General features: G+C 37.8%; 1 long non-coding RNA gene across 1 annotated transcript in view; it reads right to left on the reverse strand.

The window, feature by feature from the left end:
• LOC136794630 (uncharacterized) overlaps window positions 1-13,600 on the reverse strand; it is a 282,171-nt gene that overhangs the window by 236,955 nt on the left and 31,616 nt on the right. The window lies entirely within an intron of this gene.

The raw sequence follows: 13,600 nt of genomic DNA on the forward strand, positions 1-13,600 counted from the left end.
TAAGCAAATAATCGTGTTCAAAATGGTTATATAATGTGAACTTTTCCTATTTTGAAGAAAATGTAATGAGAGCTTGTTGCAAATATTGTTAGAATTTGACCGTTATACATAATTTTTAGTAAGAGTACCACAGACATTATGTTATGGCACAGAAATCCATTTAAAATAAAATTCTGAATCTAAACATACCTAAACGTCTGCCTATTAATTCTAAGTAAGGAGGAGAGATTAAGGACTGAGAAAAACGTACTACATTGCATTTTTATGAAACTACACAACTTTCAAAAGCACATTCTGATCAGTTATGTAATTTCAATCTACTAGACTCCTTTGAGGTACTTAGGATATACTTTTAATGATTTTCTTTCTCACCTTTAAGATCTTTATTTTCTCCCATCTGATTATTAAATATATGCTCACTTAATTTTTTTTCAAACAACCCAGTAAGTATAAAGAATAAAGTAAAAGCCACTGGTGTCTCACCCCCAGCATTTATATCTATCCTTTTAGATGTTTTCTATGCATGTATATGTAATATGTATAAGAATGGGATCTCATTAGGACAGTATCATAAATACCCTGTATCCATTTTCTATTGCTGTAGAACAGTTTACCAGCATTCCAAGCCCCATCCTTGTAAGGTCATCAGGTCCTTTAAGGAATTAGCAAGTTTAAGTCACTGTCATTCTTGCCATCCTTGTGTATGTAAACATTTCCATCACAGTTAGTATTTTCCCAGCATATGAATGAGGTGCAGAGTTTGGTCCTGGTGGGAGTGAATCAGTATGGCTATTTCAATTTGATCTAAAATGAACAGTTGTCAGGAAGCACAGAAAGTCCCAGGCAGGATAAACCCAGGGAGGAACATGCCAATACACATAGTAATCAAATTGACAAAAATTAAGGACAAAGAAAAAATATTAAAAGCAACAAGGGAAAAGCAACAAATAACACGCAAGGGAATTCCCATAAGGTTATCAGGTGATTTCTCAACAGAAACTTTGCAGGCCAGAAAAGAGTGGCATGATATTTTTAATGTGATGAAAGGTAAGAACCTACAACCAAGAATACTCTAGCCAGCAGAGGCTTTTATGCAGATTCGACAGAGAAATCAAAAGTTTACAGAGAAGCAAAAGCTAAGAGAATTCAGCACCACCAGACCAGCTTTGCAACAAATGCTAAAGGAACTTCTCTAGGCAGAAACGAAAAGGCCACAACTAGAAACAAGAAAATGATGAATGGAAAAGCTCACTGGTACAGGCAAACATAAACAGAGGAAATCATCCACACCCAAGTATGATATCAAAACCAGCAATCATGAGAAGAAAAAAGCACAAATGCAGGATATTGGAATGCATTTGAAATTAAAAGACCAGCAACTTAAAACAATCTTGTTTATATACAGACTGCTATATCAAAACCTATGGTAACCTCAAACCAAAAATCTACAATAGATACACACACAAAAACGAAAAAGGAATCCAACCACAACACTAAAATTAGTCATCGAATCAGAAGATAGGAGAAAGAGAGGAAGGGAAGAAAAACGACCTACAAAAACAAACCCCAAACAATTAATAAAATCTCAATAAGAACATACATAACCATAATTACCTTAAGCATAAACAGAATAAATGCTCCAACCAAAAGAAACTGACTGGCTGAATGGAAACAAAAACAAGACCCTTATATACACTGTCTACAAGAGACCCACTTCAGATATAGGGACACACAGAGACTGAAAGTGAGAAGTTGAAAAAAGGTATTTCGTGCAAATGGAAATCAAAAGAAAGCTGGAGTAGCAATACTCATATCAGACAAATAGCCTTTAAAATAAAGACTGTTACAAAGACAAAGACACTACATAACAATCAAGGGATAAATCCAAGAAGAAGATATCACAATTGTAAATATATATGTACCCAACATAGGTGCACCTCAGTATATAAGGCAAATAGGAACAGCCATAAAAAGAAAACAGTTGTCATTTGGCATGGTGTCCTTCTGAATTAAATTTAAATATTGACTTGTCCACTTTAGGAAACCACCCTCCCCCCATGTAAGAAAGTCTTTAACGCTTCCCTATCGATCAGTGAAACTAAAAGCTGGTTCTTTGAAAAGATAAACAAAATTGACAAATTTTTAGCCAGACTCATCACGAAAAACAACAAATCAATAAAATTAGAAATGTTAAAGGAGAAGTTACAACTGACACCAGAGAAATACAAAGGACCATAAGAGACTACTACAAGCAACTACACACCAATAAAATGGACAACCTAGAAGAAATGGACACATTCTTAGGAAGGTACCAAGACTGTACCAGGAGGAAATAGAAAATATGAACAGACCAATTACCAGTACTGAAACTGAATCAGATACTTTAAAAATTTAAAGTCCAGAACCAGATGACCTCACGGATGAATTCTACCAAACATTTAGAGGAGAGTTAGCACCCATTCTCTGAAACTATTCCAGAAAAAATTGCAGGGGAAGGAACATTTCCAAACTCATTCTATGGGGCCACCATCACCCTGACACCGAAATCAGACAAAGATATCACTTAAAAAAAAAAAGAAGAAATTTACATGCCAATATCACCGATGAACACAGACGCAAAATTCCTCAACAAAATGCTAGCAAATCAACTCCAACAATACATTAAAATGATCATACACCATGATCAAGGGGATTTCTCCCAGGGATGCTACGATTTTTCAATATTCGGAAATCAGTCAATGTGATCTGTCACATTAACAAACTGAAGAATAAAAACCATATGATCAGCTCAATAGATGCAGAAAAAGCTTTTGATAAAACTCAAAATTCAAAATTCATCGATTTATGATAAAAACTCTTCAGAAAGTGGGCAGAGAGGGACCATATCTCAACATAATAAAGCCATATATGACAAACTCACAGCTAACATCATTCTCAACAGTGAAAAGCTGAAAGCATTTCCACTAAGTTCAGAAATAAGACAAGAATGCCCACTCTCACCACTTTTATTCAACATAGTTTTGGAAGTCCTAGCCACACCAACCAGACAGGAAAAAGAAACTAAAGGAATCCAAATTGGAAAAGAAGATGTAAAACTCTCACTGTTTGCAGATGACATGAAGTATACATAGAAAATCCTAAACACACCACCAGAAAGCTACTAGAGTTCATTAATGTATTCCATAAATTTGCAGGGTACAAAATTACTTTACAGAAATCTGTTGCATTGTTATACATGAACAAGGAAATACCAGAAGAGAAATTAAAGAAATAACCCCATTAACTACAGCACCAAAAAGAATAAACTACCTAAGAATAAACCTACCTAAGGAAGCAAAGACTTGTACTCGGAAAACTATAAGATGCTGATGAAAGATACAGAAGACAATACAAACAGATGGAAAGATATACTGTGTTTTGGACTGGAAGAATCTATATTGCTAAGATGACCATACTATGCAAGACAATCTGCAGATTCAACACAATACCTATCAAATTACCAATGACATTTTTCACAGAACTAGAACAAATAATTTTAAAATTTGTATGGAGACAAAGGGAACCAAGATGGAGGAATAGAAGGACGTGCTCTCACTCCCTCTTGCGAGAACACCAGAATCACAACTAGCTGCTGGACAACCAATGAAAAGAAGACACTGAAACTCACCAAAAAAGATATCCCACATCCAAAGACAAAGGAGAAGCCACAATGAGATGGTAGGAGGGGTGCAATCACAGTAAAATCAAATCCCATAACTGCTGGGTGGTTGACTCACAGACTGGAGAACACTTATACCACAGAAGTCCACCCACTGGAGTGAAGGTTCTGAGCCCCACGTCAGCTTACAAACCTGGAAGCCTGGCAATGGGAGGAGGAATTCCTAGAGAATCAGACTTTGAAGCCTAGTGGGAATTGATTGCAGGACTTTTACAGGACTGGGGGAAACAGAGACTTCACTCGTGGAGGGCACACACAAAGTAGTGTGTGCATCAGGACCCAGGGGAAGGAGCAGTGACCCCAGGGGAGACTGAACCAGACCTACCTGCTAGAGTCAGAGGGTCTCCTGCAGAGGCAGGGGGTCGCTGTGGCTCACCGTGGGGACAAGGACACTGGCAGAAGTTGTGGGAAGTACTCCTTGGTGTAAGCCCTCCCAGAGTCTGTCATTAGCCCCACCAAAGAGCCCAGGTAGGGTCCAGTGTTGGGTTGCCTCAGGCCAAACAACCAACAGGGAGGGAACCCAGTCCCACATATCAGCAGTCAACTGGATTAAAGTTTTACTGAGCTGTGTGCACCAAAACAACAGTCAGCTCTACCCACCAGCAGTCCCTCCCATCAAGCCTCTTAGATAGCGTCACCCACAAGAGAGCAGACAGCAGAAGCAAGAAGAACTACAATCCTTCAGCCTGTGGGAAAAAAATAACATTCACAGAAAGATAGACAAGATGAAAAGGCAGAGGGCTATGTACCAGATGAAGGAACAAGATAAAACCCCAGAAAAACAACTAAATGAAGTGGAGATAGGCAACCTTCCAGAAAAAGAATTCAGAATAATGATAGTGAAGATGACCCAGGACCTCGGAAAAAGGATGGAGGCAAAGCTCGAGAAGATGCAAGAAATGTTTAACAAAGACCTAGAAGAATTAAAGAACAAACAAACAGAGATGAACAATACAATAACTAAAATGAAAACTACACTAGAAAGAATCAGTAGCAGGATAACTGTGGCAGAAGACGGATAAGTGACCTGGAAGACAGAATGGTGGAATTCACTGCTGCAGAACAGAATAATGAAAAAAGAATAAAAAGAAAAGAAGACAGCCTAAGAGACCTCTGGGACAACATTAAATGCAACAACATTCACATATAGGAGTCCCAGAAGTAGAAGAGAGACAGAAAGGACCAGAGAAAATCTTTGAAGAGACTATCGATGAAAACTTCCCTAACATGGGAAAGGAAATAGCCTCCCAAGTCCAGAAAGCGCAGTGAGTCCCATACAGGATAAACCCAAGGAGAAACATGCCAAGACACATAGTAATCAAGTTGGCAAGAATTAAAGACAAAGACAAATTATTGAAAGCAGCAAGGGAAAAACGACAAATAACATACAAGGGAACTCCCATAAGGTTAACAGCTGATTTCTCAGCAGAAACTCTACAAGCCAGAAGGGAGTGGCATGATATACGTAAAGTGATGAAAGGGAAGAACCTACAACCAAGATTACTCTACCCAGCAAGGATCTCATTCAGATACGATGGAGAAATCAAAAGCTTTACAGACAAGCAAAAGCTAAGAGAATTCAGCACCACCAAACCAGCTCTACAACAACTGCTAAAGGAAATTCTCTAAGTGGAAAACACAAGAGAAGAAAAGGACCTACAAAAACAAACCCAAAACAGTTAAGAAAATAGTCATAGGAACATAACATATCAAAAATTACCTTAAACATGAATGAATTAAATGCTCCAACCAAAAGACACAGGCTTGCTGAATGAATACAAAAACAAGACCCATATATATGCTGTCTACAAGAGACCCACTTCAGACCTAGGGACACATACAGATTGAAAGTGAGGGGATGGAAAAAGATATTCCATGCAAATGGAAATCAAAAGAAAGCTGGAGTAGCTATATTCATATCAAATAAAATAGACTTTAAAATAAAGAATGTTACAAGAGACAAGGAAGGACACTATATAATGATCAAGGGATCAATCCAAGAAGAAGATATAATAATTATAAATGTATAAGCACCCAACATAGGAGCACCTCAATACATAAGGCAACTGATAAAAGCTATAAAAGAGGAAATCGACAGTAACACGATAGTGGGGGACTTTAACACCTCATTTACACCAATGGACAGATCATCCAACATGAAAATAAATAAGGAAACAGAAGCTTTAAATGACACAAGAGACCTGATAGATTTCATTGATAATTATAGGACATTCCATCCAAAAACAGCAGATTACACTTTCTTCTCAAGTGCACAAGGAACATTCTCCAGGATAGATCGCATCTTGGGTCACAAATCAAGCCTCAGTAAATTTAAGAAAACGGAAATCATAGCTAGCATCTTTTGGGACCACAACGCTATGAGATTAGAAATGAATTACAGGGAAAAAATTGTAAAAAACACAAACACATGGAGGCTAAACAATACAATACTAAATAACCAAGAGATCACTGAAGAAAACAAAGAGGAAATCAAAAACACCTAGAGACAAATGACAATGAAAACATGACGATCCAAAACCTATGGGATGCAGCAAAAGCAGTTCTAAGAGGGAAGTTTATAGCTATACAAGCCTACCTCAAGAAACAAGAAAAATCTCAAGTAAACAATCTAAACTTACATCTAAAGGAACTAGAGAAAGAAGAACAAACAAAACCCAAAGTTAGCAGAAGGAAAGAAATCGTAAAGATAAAAGCAGAAGTAAATGAAATAGAAACAATAGCAAAGATCAATAAAACTAAAAGCTGGTTCTTTGAGAAGATAAAAAAAATTGATAAACCATTAGCCAGACTCATCAAGAAAAAGAGGGAGAGGACTCAAATCAATAAAATTGGAAATGAAAAAGGAGAAGTTACAACAGACACCGTGGAAATACAAAGCATCCTAAGAGACTACTAGAAGCAACTCCATGCCAATTCAATGGACAACCTGGAAGAAATGGACAAATTCTTAGAAAGGTATAACCTTCCAAGACTGAACCAGGAAGAAATAGGAAATATGAACAGACCAATCACAAGCACTGAAATTGAAACTGTGATTAAAAATCTTCCAACAAACAAAAGCCCAGGACCAGATTGCTTCACAAGTGAATTCTATCAAACATTTAGAGAAGAGCTAACACCTATCCTTCTCAAACTCTTCCAAAATAGAGCAGAGGAAGGAACATTCCCAAACTCATTCTATGAGGCCATCATCACCCTGATACCAAAACCAGACAAAGATACTACACAAAAAGACAATTACAGACCAATATCACCGATGAATATAGATGCAAAAATACTCAACAAAACACTAGCAAACAGAATCCAACAACACATTAAAAGGATCATACACCATGATCAAGTGGGTTTTATCCCAGGGATGCAAGGTTTCTTCAATATACGCAAATCAATCAATGTGCTACACCATATTAACAAACTGAAGGATAAAAACCATATGATCATCTCAACAGATGCAGATAAAGCTTTTGACAAAATTCAACACCCATTTATGATAAAAACTCTCCAGAAAGTGGGCATAGAGGGAACCTACCTCAACATAATAAAGGCCATATATGACAATCCACAGCAAACATCATTCTCAATGGTGAAAAACTGAAAGCATTTCCTCTAAGATCAGGAAGAGACAAGGATGTCCACTCTCACCACTATTATTCAACATAGTTTTGGTAGTCCTAGCCATGGCAATCAGAGAAGAAAAAGAAATAAAAGGATTACAAATTGGAAAAGAAGAAGTAAAACTGTCACTGTTTGCAGATGACATGATACTATACATACAGAGTCCTAAAAATGCCACCAGAAAACTACTAGAGCTAATCAATGAATTTGGTAAAGTTGCAGGATACAAAATTAATGCACAGAAATCTCTTGCATTCCTATACACTAATGATGAAAAATCTAAAATAGAAATTATGGAAACACTCCCATTTACCACTGCAACAAAAAGAATAAAATATCTAGGAATAAACCTACCTAGGGAGATAAAAGACCTGTATGCAGAAAACTATAAGACACTAATGAAAGAAATTAAAGATGATACCAACAGATGGAGAGATATACCATGTCCTTGGGTTGGAAGAATCAATATTGTGAAAATGACTATACTACCCAAAGCATTCTACAGATTCAATGCAATCCCTATCAAATTACCAATGTCTTTTTTTTATGGAACTAGAACAAATCATCTTAAAATTTGTATGGAGACACAAAAGACCACGAATAGCCAAAGCAATCTTGAAGGGAAAAAAAGGAGCTGGAGGAATCAGACTCCCTGACTTCAGACTACACTACAAAGCTACAGTATCAAGACAATATGATACAGGCACAAAAAGAGAAACATAGATCAATGGAACAAGATAGAAACCCAGAGATAAACCCACGCACCTAAAGTCAACTAATCTATGACAAAAGAGGCAAAGATATACAGTCTCTTCAATAAATGGTGCTGGGAAAACTGGACAGCTACATGTAAAAGAATGAAATTAGAACACTCCCTAACACCATACACAAAAATAAGCTCAACATGGATTCGAGACCTAAATGTAAGACTGGACACTATAAAACTCTTAGAGGAAAACCTAGGCAGAATACTCTTTGACATAAATCACAGCAGGTACTTTTTTGATCCACCTCCTAGAGTAATGGAAATAAAAACAAAAAGAAACAAATGGGACCTAATGAAACTTAAAAGCTTTTGCACAGCAAAGGATACCATAAACAAGACCAAAAGACAACCCTCAGAATGGGAGGAAATAGTTGCAAATGAAGCAACTGACAAAGGATTAATCTCCAAAATTTATAAGCAATGCATGCAGCTCAATAACAAAAAAACTAACAACCCAATCCAAAAATGGGCAGAAGACCTAAATAGACATTTCTCCAAAGAAGATATACAGATGGCCAAAAAGCACATGAAAAGCTGCTCAACATCACTAATTATTAGAGAAATGCAAATCAAAACTGCAATGAGGAATCACCTCATACCAGTTAGAATGGGCATCATCAGAAAATCTACAATCAACAAACGCTGGAGAGGGTGTCTAGAAAAGGGAACCCTCTTGCACTGTTGGTGGGAATGTAAATTGATACAGCCACTATGGAGAACAGTATGGAGGTTCCTTAAAAAACTAAAAATAGAATTACCATATGATCCAGCAATCCCACTACTGGGCATATACCCAGAGAAAACCATAATTCAAAAAGACACATGCACCCCAACTGCAGCACTACTTACAATAGCCAGGTCATGGAAGCAACCTAAATGCCCATCGACAGACAAATGGATAAAGAAGTTGTGGTACATATATACAATGGAATATTACTCAGCCATAAAAAGGAATGAAACTGAGTCATTTGTTGAGACGTGGATGGATCTAAAGACTGTCATACAGAGTGAAGTAAATCAGAAAGAGAAAAACAAATATATATTAACACATGTACGTGGAACCTAGAAAAATGGTACAGATGAACTGGTTTGCAGGGCAGAAATTGAGACACAGATGTAGAGAACAAACGTATGTACACCAAGGGGGGAAAACCACAGTGGGGTGGGGATGGTGGTGTGCTGAATTGGGCGATTGGGATTGATGTGTATACACTGATGTGTATAAAATTGATGACTAATAAGAACCTGTAGTATAAAAAAACAAACAAAAAAACAACTAATACTAAACTTTCTTTGGGTTATTTGTATGGAAATATGTTAATATAAATGTTTCAGACATTACATGAAATTTCTAAAAATCTTATATGTTCTGGTATAATGTTATAAATCATAATTCTAGTTATTACTTTTAAATGTATATCTCAGAAACAACTAAATTTCCTTGTCAACTGCATTATTATGAACTTTCATCAAATCTTTAACCGTGGTCATTTTTAAGCCTTTTGTCATTTACAGACAGTTCTGCGTGTACTCTGATGCTTTTGCAAAAATGCTCCTATAAAAGGGTTTCATCTTCAAGGAATTCATGGAAAGGACTCAGACAAGTACAGGTTTCTGATAACTGACTATACTGCTGAACTGAATGAATAAGCATTTTCAGAACTCTAATGGAAAACTGATGAATTCATAAAAGTGCTAACCAAAGATCAAGATGAAAAAAAATTAATTACATGGGACTGAGTGAACTGATGAGGATGATTATAATTTTTGTAACTTTCTGATTGAATTTTTTAAAAAAATCCCACAAGGACTCAGAGGCAAAAAATATACAAATCAATTTTCACTGCAAAGTAAAGGAGCTGTTACAGTGGAGGATTACTTGACTGAATGTCAATATTATGACATAGAAAAAATATATATATATATGTGTGTGTGTCATCTTAGGCATGTTACTTAACTTCTTGTCTCATATGTAAAATGGGATAGTAGTAGTATTGTTGGGAAATTATGTGAGATAATATATGTAATGTAGAGCACTTAGAATGGTATATGGTTCAACCAAAGACTATATATGTGTTTGTTTTCTTCATGGTTTAAAAAAAAAAAAAAAAAAAAAAAAAGATGTGGCCGCAACAAAATACTACTCAACTTAATTCACCAGCATATTAAAAGCATTATACATCATGACTAAGTGGGATTTGTTCCTGGAAGGCAAGAACGGTTCAACATACAAAACTCAATGTAATACACTATATCAACAGAACAAAGGAGAAATCCCATGTGACCATATGAACTGATGCAGAAAAAGCATTTGACAAAATTCAACACCCTTTCATGATAAAAACATTCAACAAACTATTAAAAGAAGGAAACTGCCTCAACATAATAAAGGCCAAAAAGTTTTAAAAAATAAAAAATAAAATTTGTATGGAAACACTAAAGACCCCTAAGAGCCAAAGCAAACTTGAGAAGTAAGAACAGAGGCAGAGGAATCACACTACCTGACTTCAGATTTTACTGCAAAGCTACAGTCATCAGAACAGTATGGTATGGTCTATTAATCTATGACAAAGAAGGCAAGAATATACAATGGAGAAAATATAGTCTCTTCGGTATGTGGTGCTTGGAAAACTGGACAGCTACATGTAAAAGAATGAAATCAGAACACTTTCTAACACCATAAACAAAAATAAACTGAAAACGGCACACAGACCTAAATGTAATACTGGATACTATTGAACACCTAGAGGAAAACATAGGCAGAACATTCTTTGACATAAATGGCAGCAATATCTTTTTGGATAGTCTCCTAGAGTAATGGAAATAAAAACAAAAATAAACAGGTGGGGCCTAATTAAACTTAAGAGCTTTTGCAGAGCAAAGGAAACCATGAACAAAACAAAAAGACAACATATAGAATGGGAGAAAATATTTGCAGAAGATGCTACTGACAAGGGATTAATTTTCAAACTATACAAAGAGCTCATACAGCCTAATATCAAAAAAACAAACAAGCCAATCAAAAAATGGACAGAAGACCTAAATAGATACTCTGCTCCAAAGAAGACCTACAGATGGCCAACAGGCACATGAAAAGATGCTTGACATTGCTAATGATTACAGAGGTGCAAATCAAACTACAGTGAGGTACCATGTCACACCAATAAGAATGGCCATCAGGGCTTCCCTGGTGGTGCAGTGGTTGAGAGTCCGCCTGCCGATGCAGGGGACACGGGTTCGTGCCCCGGTCCGGGAGGATCCCACATGCCGCGGAGCGGCTGGGCCCGTGAGCCATGGCCGCTGAGCCTGCGCGTCTGGAGCCTGTGCTCCGCAACGGGAGAGGCCACGACAGTGAGAGGCCCGCATACCGCAAAAAAAAAAAGAATGGCCATCATTAAAAAGTCTACAAATAATAAATTTTGGAGAGGGTGTGGAGAAAAATCAACCCTCCTCCACTTTGATGGGAATGTAAACTGGTGCAGCCACTAAGGAGAGCAGTATGGAGGTTAATTTAAACACTAAAATGGAGTTAACATATGGGCAGGCAATCCCACTCCTGGGTGTATATCTGGAGAAAACTCTAATTCAAATAGATACATGAACCACAATGTTCATACCAACACTATTTACAATAGTCAAGACATGGAAGCAACCTAGCTATCCCGTGACAGATGACTGGATAAAGAAGATGTGGTACATATTACTCAGTCATAAAAAAAAAAAGAATGAAATAACGCCATTTGCAGCAACATGGGGAGACCTAGAGATTATCATATTAAGTGAAGTAAGTCAGACACAGAAAGACAAATATCATATGATATCACTTATATGCGGTATCTTTAAAAAAAGATACAAATGAACTTATTTACAAAACAGGAATAGACTCACAGACATAGAACACAAACTTATGGCTACAAAAGGGGATCCTGAGGGGTGGGGGCAAAGGGAGGGGGAGGTTACATTAGGAGTTTGGGATTAAAATGTACACACTACTATATCTAAAATAGATAAGCAACAGGGTCCTACTGTATAGCACAGGGAACTACATTTGAAATCTTGAAATAACCTATAATGGAAAAGAATCTGAAAAAGAATGGATATAGATGTATAACTGAATCAATTTGTTGTACAGTTGAAACTAACAGAACATTGCAGATTAACTATACTGCAATTAAAAAAAAAAAAAAAAAGATACTTTGGAGTCTTAACCCCTAGTACCTGGAAATATGACCTTCTTTGAAGATACAGTCCTTACAGAGGTAACCAAGTTAACATGAGGTGATGAAGGTGAGCCCTAGTCTAATGTGACTGGTGTCCATATAAAACAGGGAAGTGTGAACACAGAGACATGCACACAACAGGTAGACACCATGTGAAGATGAAGATGCAACCACAAGCCGAGGAACATTAAAAACTACCAGCAAACCACCAGCATCTAGCTGAGAGGCCTGGAACAGATTCCTGGTCACAGGTCTCAGGGAGAACCACCCCTGCTGACACCTTCATCCTGCACTTCCAGCCTCCAGACCTGTGGCTGGTCTCCGCCATCTCTTTAAAGGTGTTACAGCCCCCAGCACAGAGGAAGCTCTCAACAGTCGTTTGGAGGGTGACTGGGTCCACAAGCCCTGGCCCTTTCATACGTTCTGTCCCCAGGAGTCCTAAGCCAAGTCTTTAAAAGGCAGCCTGAGCTGTGAGCTCGCTCACTCACCCCACACCCCGGAAAGAACTCCTGCGGTTGCTCCTGACCATTTCAAAGGCTGGTCTGTTGGATTTCTCTGGCAATCAACTACCTCTTCAGTTTCCAGCTTCTGACTGTCCGCTAAGCTGTCCCCAACTCAGCCCTTGCCTACCCTTTCCCACCACTGTGGCCATACTCTGCCTGCACTTTCTAAGCACAACCCCCAGGTCCCCCGCGTGCCAGGAGCCGCCCTGATGGGCCACTGCTCTGCCTCCCTACCTGACCTACATCACCACCACCTCATAATGGATCCGCACCCTCAGCCTCTCGCCTGTCCAACTCCAGCAGCCAAGTAGAAAATTCAGCAAACCCATGAAGCTTGAGAGCCTGCATCTTGCGACGAGCTGGCCTGAAATCGCTTTAGCTTTGGCTCCTTTAGTTTTATTGCCATTGATTGGAAATATGGGTTGGTATTAGTTCCGTGCTTTAAAAAAAAAAGTCTCTATGTAATAAATATTATAAGCAGCACAGACCTGAGAACACCAAAGACCTTTCACAAACAGGTTCCTACAACCAAAGGGAAGAAGTTTAAGTTTGTGTATCTAAGGGAACCATACTAATGGGGTGGGGGGAGGGGGAATCCTGAATCTCTAGTAACATCAAAATCTCCACTTTTATTTAATAATTAACTATGGTTTATCATTTACAGGTGAGTTAGAGCTTCTTGAGCTAATTTCTAGAAAAATGCAACACTTCTGCAAATAGGTAACCTCACAAACACCGTTAATGAATGAACTAAGGA

Source organism: Kogia breviceps, chromosome 8, assembly GCF_026419965.1.
Source record: "Kogia breviceps isolate mKogBre1 chromosome 8, mKogBre1 haplotype 1, whole genome shotgun sequence".
Classification (NCBI taxonomy): domain Eukaryota; kingdom Metazoa; phylum Chordata; class Mammalia; order Artiodactyla; family Physeteridae; genus Kogia; species Kogia breviceps.